Source organism: Magallana gigas, chromosome 5 (assembly GCF_963853765.1).
Source record: "Magallana gigas chromosome 5, xbMagGiga1.1, whole genome shotgun sequence".
NCBI classification, from domain to species: domain Eukaryota; kingdom Metazoa; phylum Mollusca; class Bivalvia; order Ostreida; family Ostreidae; genus Magallana; species Magallana gigas.
In genome coordinates this window covers 21,623,188-21,631,517 of record NC_088857.1, presented here as the reverse complement: position 1 = coordinate 21,631,517, position 8,330 = coordinate 21,623,188, and positions in this window count along the sequence as shown.

Here is an 8,330-nt window from a genome sequence, read left to right as displayed (position 1 = left end):
AAACCCTCCACATCGTTTACAGTATTAATTAAGGTCTTCCGTTTCCAACGGAAGACCTTATAGTGATTGTTAGGTTTTTTCTTTCTTTCTTATTATTATTATTTTTTTCCCCTTTTTCTCTCGTGAATTTCTCAGAGATGTCTTGATGGATTTTTATTAAATTTTCAGGAATGACAGAAAATAAAACGATCAAGAGGATTTTAATTAAAAATGTTCTAAATTCACTTCCGGTCGTCCGTTTCCTGTCCCGCGACAAAAAGCTTGTCACCTCGAGATCTAAAAAACGGTAAAGACTTAAACATTCAAACTTTGTGGGATGATAGACCTATAGCTGTAGATGTGTTTAAACACTTTTGTTTTGTTCGTCATAACTTCCGGTCGTCACCGGAAGCACTTAAAAAATAATTATTTTTACGCATCAAATTTTTTGTCAATAGAATAAATATATAAGAATAAATCTATACATAGGAAATCTCTGCGATGTAATATCAACAAAAATGTTTTACTTCCGGTGAGATATCTCAATTATCTCAGGAAGCTTTTTTAAAACACATTTTGTACCCGCAAGATCTCAGAAACTCTAAGCGATAAAGACACGAAACTTTCATGGATGATAGACATTTGATTGAAGATGTGTTTAACCGGTTTCATTTTGTCTTCCGTCACTTCCGGTCCATACCGGAAGAGTTAAAAAAAATCGAGCTGTTTATCAGTTTAACTGTTTTCCTTTGATATATTTTAGTTAGATAAATGAAAAATAATGTACAAAAGGCAAGTATACAAGAAATATTGAATACAATTTACATTGAACACTTCCATTTGCCCGATTCCTGTCCAGAGACAAAAAACCTTATTTCGACGAGATCTCAAAAACGGTAACGACTTGAACAACCAAACTTTGTGGGATGATAGACCTATGTATGTACATGTGTTAACACTATTTTGTTTTATCTGGCGTAACTTCCGGTCGTCACAGGAAGTACACCCAATTTTGATATTTTTAAAAATATTTTGGTTATTTAGCATTGAAGTAACATTTTAGCTATAGAAATACAAAAAGTCATCTACACATGGTAAAAAAAAAGATCTACTTCCGGTGAGACATCTCAAATATCTCAGGTAGCCTTCTTTTTTAAAAACAAAGTACCCACAAGAAACTGTGATAGATCAAGACTTATATAGATATTGGACATTGATTGAACATGTGTTTAACGGGTTTCATTGGGTCCTACGTCACTTCCGGTTAATACTTGAAATGATCAAAAGCAATAGAACTTTTTTTAAAACTTTTAACTTTTTTAAAAACATTTTACTCAATGTGATGAACAGTAACGTACGTAGGTAAATGAACTAACATATCTACTTTCCGTTTTTTAAATCACTTCCGTTTGTTCGTTTCCGGACCCTAGATAAAAACCTTTTTTCAACGAGATATTATAACTAACGAAAACTTGAACATCCAAACTTTGAGGAAAGACAAAATGTACATATATCCATTTTCTGTTTACAAGATAACTGGATTTTTTGTGCAGATTAATACATGAGGAACGGAAGACCTTTTTGTTGCTATAGCAACAAGAGTCTAGTTACGTTCTATTTCTATTAAAGTCTTAGAAAAAATATTATCTTTGAACAAGTACCCTGAATGCACATTCAACATAAATATCTAGTTTTGTTTTGTTTTGTTTTTAAGGTCTTCCGTTTCCAACGGAAGACCTTATAGTGATTGTTAGGTTTTTTCTTTCTTTCTTATTATTATTATTATTATTTTTTTCCCCTTTTTCTCTCGTGAATTTCTCAGAGATGTCTTGATGGATTTTTATAAAATTTTCAGGAATGACAGAAAATAAAAACATCTAGAGGATTTTAATTAAAAATGTTCTAAATTCACTTCCGGTCGTCCGTTTCCTGTCCCGCGACAAAAAGCTTGTCACCTCGAGATCTAAAAAACGGTAAAGACTTAAACATTCAAACTTTGTGGGATGATAGACCTATAGCTGTAGATGTGTTTAAACACTTTTGTTTTGTTCGTCATAACTTCCGGTCGTCACCGGAAGCACTTAAAAAATAATTTTTTTTACGCATCAAATTTTTTGTCAATAGAATAAATATATAAGAATAAATACATACATAGGAAATCTCTGCGATGTAATATCAACAAAAAATTTCTACTTCCGGTGAGATATCTCAATTATCTCAGGTAGCTTTTTTGAAACACATTTTGTACCCGCGAGATCTCAGAAACTATCAGCGATCAAGACACGAAACTTTCAATGATGATAGACATTTGATTGAAGATGTGTTTAACCGGTTTCATTTTGTCTTCCGTCACTTCCGGTCCATACCGGAAGAGTTTAAAAAATCGAGCTGTTTATCAGTTTAACTGTTTTCCTTTGATATATTTTAGTTAGATAAATGAAAAATAATGTACAAAAAGCAAGTATAGAAGAAATATTAGAATTTACATTGAGCTCTTCCGTATGTTCGTTTCCTGTCCCAAGACAAAAAACCTTTTTTCGACGAGATCTCAAAAACAGTAACGACTTGAACAACCAAATTTTGTGGGATGATAGACCTATGTATGTACATGTGTTAACACTATTTTGTTTTATCCGGCGTAACTTCCGGTCGTCACAGGAAGTACACCCAATTTTGATATTTTTAAAAATATTTTGGTTATTTAGCATTTAAGTAACATTTTAGCTATAGAGATACAAAAAGTCATCTACACATGGTAAAAAAAAGATCTACTTCAGGTTGAGACATCTCAAATATCTCAGGTAGCCTTCTTTTTTAAAAACAAAGTACCCACAAGAAACTGTGATAGATCAAGACTAATATAGATAATGGACATTGATTGAACATGTGTTTAACGGGTTTCATTGGGTCCTATGTCACTTCCGGTTAATACTTGAAATGTTCAAAAGCAATAGAACTTTTTTTAAAACTTTTAACTTTTTTAAAAACATTTTACTCAATGTGATGAACAGTAACGTACGTAGGTAAATGAACTAACACATCTACTTTCCGTTTTCTTAATCACTTCCGTTTGTTCGTTTCCGGTCCCTAGGTAAAAACCTTTTTTCAACGAGATATTATAACTAACGAAAACTTGAACATCCAAACTTTGAGGAAAGACAAAATGTACATGTATCCATTTCTGTTTACAAGATAACTGGATTTTTTGTGCAGATTAATACATGAGGACGGAAGACCTTTTTGTTGCTATAGCAACAAGAGTCTAGTTATTATTATTTTTTCCCTTTTTTTTCTTGTGAATTTCTCAGAGATGCCTTGATGGATTTTTTAAAAATTTTCAGGAATGACAGAAAATAAAAAGATCTAGAGGATTTTAATTAAAATTTTTCTAAATTCACTTCCGTTCGTGCGTTTCCTGTCCCGCGACAAAAAGCTTGTCACCTCGAGATCTAAAAAACGGTAAAGACTTGAACATTCAAACTTTGTGGGATGATAGACCTATAGCTGTAGATGTGTTTAAACACTTTTGTTTTTGTTCGTCATAACTTCCGGTCGTCACCGGAAGCACATAAGAAAAATTATTTTTACGCATTAATTTTTTTGACCATAGAATAAATATATAAGAATAAATCTATACATAGGAAATCTCTGCGATGTAATATCAACAAAAAAATTCTACTTCCGGTGAGATATCTCAATTATCTCAGGTAACTTTTTTAAAACACATTTTGTACCCGCGAGATCTCAGAAACTATAAGCGATCAAGACACGAAACTTTCATGGGTGATAGACATTTGATTGAAGATGTGTTTAAACAGTTTCATTTTGTCTTCCGTCACTTCCGGTCCACAAAAGAAGAGTTTAAACAAATCGAGCTTTTTATCAATTTAACTTTTTGTCTTTGATATTTGTAGTGTGCTCGATAAACAATAAAACACAAAGGGCAAGTTTACAAAAAATATTAAATAAAATTTACATTAAACACTTCCGTTTGTCCGTTTCCTGTCCCGAGACAAAAAACCTTATTTCGATGAGATCTCAAAAACGGTGACGACTTAAACAATAAAACTTTGTGGGATGATAGACCTATGTATGTACATGTGTTTACACTATTTTGTTTTGTTCAGCGTAACTTCCGGTTATCACCGGAATCACTTAAAAATAACTACTTTTACGCATTAAATTCTTTTGCCATAGAATAGATATATAAGTATAAATCTATGCATAGGTTATCAATACAATGTTTTATCAACAAAAAAATTCTACTTCCGGTGAGATATCTCAAATATCTCAGGTAGCTTTTTTGAAACACATTTTGTACGAACGAGTTCTCAGAAACTATAAGTGATCAAACCACAAAACGTTCATGGATGATAGACATTTAATTGAAGATATGTTTGACCGGTTTCATTTTGTTGTCCGTCACTTCCAGTCCACACAAGAAGAGTTCAAACATATTGAACTTTTTATCAGTTTAACTGTTTTTCTTTGATATTTGTAGTGAGCTCGATAAACAATAATGTACAAAAAGCAAGTATAGAAGAAATATTAGAATTTACATTGAGCTCTTCCGTATGTTCGTTTCCTGTCCCAAGACAAAAAACCTTTTTTCGACGAGATCTCATAAACGGTGTCGACTTGAACAATCAAACTTTGTGGGATGATAGACCTATATATGTACATGTTTTTAAACTATTTTATTTAGTTCGGCGTAACTTCCGGTCGTCACCGGAAGCACTACAAAAATTACGTTTTTTCTTTCTTTATTTCTTTTAGATGGAATGAATATATCAGTATACAATCTTAGATGTGTCATCTTTATAATGCTAAATTTTCAAATAACTGTTACTTCCGGTGAGATATCTCAACTATCTCTATGTAGCTTTCATTTTTACAAGTTTGATGCCTGAAAGATTTTTGACACTGTAAGTGATTGAGACACAAAGCTTTCATGAATGATAGACATTTGATTGATAATATGTTTAGCGGGTTTTATTTTGTCAACTGTCACTTCCGGTTCTCACCGGAAGGATTCAAATAAACATATTTTTAACAAGTTTGACTGAATTTCTTGGGTGTTTCATGTAGCCTGATAAACAGTGTTGTACGCTAAGCAAATGTACGAAAAATACCAGCTTTTTTTTTATTAATCACTTCCGTTCGTCCGTTTCCCGTCTTCAGACAAAAACTATTGTTTCAAAGAGATTTCAGACTTGGCAGAAATGTTAACAACCAAACTTTGAGGAAAGATTGACTTATGATTGTACAATTTTTTGTTTAGTTCGGCATTACTTCCGGTCGTCGCAGAAAGTACTTCAAAAATTGATTTCTTTTTCATTCTCGTTGTTTTACATGGATGTAACGTCTGGAGATATCATTCAAAATAATTATCATATCAACTAAATTCTCTATGTGAGAGAAGCAATGTCTACGGTTAAATTGATTCATGTATATCAAAACGGAAGACCTTTTTGTTGCTTTTGCAACAAGAGTCTAGTTTCTTTTAATATTTTCTTAGTACAAACGATCTGTCGGCTCCAAACCCGCCCTGTATTACTTGTTTTCTAACGTCCGTCTTGCCGAAATGTGTCGTTCAACATTTTGACGTCCATCGATATCGTTCGTGGTTTCTTTTTTCCACTTATTGCATCATACTCGTTCAAATAGTTTCAATGTTGTTTAACTTCTTATTCACAAAACGCATTTTTAATCAATTTTGGTAATTTCATTTACTTCCAAAGCCGCTTAGAATTTATTTCATGGTCTTTACAAAATTCTATCATTTACTGCTGCGCCACCTTAAACGCTGACATCGTCATGTTATTACGGGTTAACTTTTCAACTTGTCGAAAAACGCGCTATAAAATATTTAAAAGTTTTGTTATAGCCAAAACATTTTCTGATTAAATAATAGAATAATTATCAAGAAACAAATATGTTTAATTTGAATTTTTTCACTCGAAAAATACGTATCCTCGCAATTTTCATTTCATTATGCTGATTTTAACTTTTTGTTTTTGACATTGCGCCGCATGTCGAATTTCTGATCTAACATGCTTTCATTTCACTAATGTAATCTTAAACAATTTTTCATTTTAAAATATCATTTGAATGCAAATTTCTTGAACCCTTTGTGGTACAAATTTAATTTTCCTTTGACTTTGATTACCTGAATAACACCACTTGTCTACGCTATTTTGGGACAACCCTCGTAATCGCGTATGCCGAGGCCCATGGAAATCGCGCAGCAGGGAGGCAGTTTTCCATCAACGAGGCTAATGTTCGACTATGGAGACGTCAGAGAGACAGCAGCAGCTACCAAAGACCAAGGTGGCAGAGAGGCGTTCAGCACCTTTCCCCGACTAAGAGGCCGAGCTGCTCATCTGGGTCACGGAGCGTAGACTTCAGGGATATGGTGTTTTTAATTTACTGCTGAGATACTCTGAAGATCGCCATGAAGGACCCCAAGGCACGAGACTTCAAAGCATTGACGAATTGGTGTTACTCCTTCCTAAAGAGACACAATCTTTCCATCCCGCGGAGGGCCCACATCTCTCAGAAACTGCCTGAGGACTACGAAGAGAAACTCTCCAACTTCCAAAGTTTTGTCATAAAGATGAGGAAGAAATATGGCTACAACTTGACACAGATCGGGAACGCAGACCAGACTCCGCTGACATTTGATCTTCCCGCCGATACCACTGTCAACCCCAAGGGCGCATCAACAGTATCGATCATGACAATGGGCAACGAAAAGAACAGGTTTACCGTGATGCTAGCCTGCACTGCTGCTGGGGAAAAGTTGCCACCGTATGTTGTGTTCAAGCGGAAGATAATGCCGAAACTTCAGTTTTCTAAGGGAATCTATGTGAATTTGCATCCCAACGGTTGGTTTGATGATGACATTACGAAGGACTGAATAAGGAAAGTGTGGGGACGACGACTAGGTACTGACCGGGGCCTGTTAGTGTTGGATGCGTTCCAAAGCTGTAAAGAACATTGTGAAGGAAAATCACAATACAGACATTGCCATTATTTCCGGAGGAATGACCAGTGTTCTTCAACCCCTCGATGTCAGCGTGAACAAGCCCATGAAAGTCGCACTTAGACGGAAGTGGAATTCATGGATGTGTGGTGTCCAGCATACATACACAGCTCAGGGACGCATGCGGAAACCCGAATTTGACACCTTCTGCACATGGATCAAAGAAGCTTGGGAAGAATTCGATCCCCAGATCATCGTCCGTGCCTTCAAGACATGCTGCATCTCCAACGCACTCGATAAATCCGAGGACGACTTTCTTTGGCAGGAAACTCCATCCATATCTACAGAGGACAGCGATGCCGCAGATTGTGACAGAAATGACATTGTCTATGATGACGACAGTGAAGATGACCCCCCCCCCCCCTGTGCTTAGAGACATCTACAGGATATTCAGTTAAAGGGGCATGGTCACGATTTTGGCCAAATTTTATTTTTCTGTTTTTATTATTTGCAATGCTTTAGGAATGCATTTCTTATTATTAAATGAAGTTTTGGTGCTAGTCGTTGAGTTTTAAGCAAGATACAGGGCTCACAATTCTCCGTCATGTAAACAAGGCTCGTGCCTTGTTTTTGTTTACATAGGTCGAATATACCGGTAAAAAAAAAATTCAAGCTATTTTGTCCATCTTATTATTCATTTTAAGCATAAATAAACAGTTCCTAACGATTAATACATTCATTTTTGGTCTTAAACAATTCAACATTCAAAATGTAAACAAACGCTTTGTTTACTTAGCGAAGAATTGCAAGCTCTGTAACTCGTTTATAACTCATCAAATGACACTCAAATTTTGGTTGCCTAATAAAAATGCCGAACTGAAGCATTGTAAACATAAAATCGAAAAAATAATTTTTGACAAAAATCGTGACCATGTCCCTTTAAAGTGACGACGAGGAGTTCAAAGGATTCTAAGTGTTCAGTGCTTAATGTAATCAATGTTATTATTTTGCATGCTGTTTCATTTTATGTGTTTGTCATTTATTTAGTTATTTGATTACTTGAACAGTTGAAAGTGACACGTTGCTTACAAAACGGGACTCTATTGAACTGAAATGTAGTGCTTTAAAATGTATGTGTGCTTAAATGTCTTAACATATTTCAATGTTAATTGTCTTTTAATGATATCTGTGATGCCTTGAACATAATAAATTATATGCAGAAATACGTGTGTTGTTTATAGTACACTTATGGCCTTAGGGGGTGTCTGAGATAACCAATGTGTCAAGCGTTAGCGTTGTGGAGAACAACAATGGCTTCAATTAACGGAATAGGCTATAGAATTGTTATATTCATAATTATTTGCAA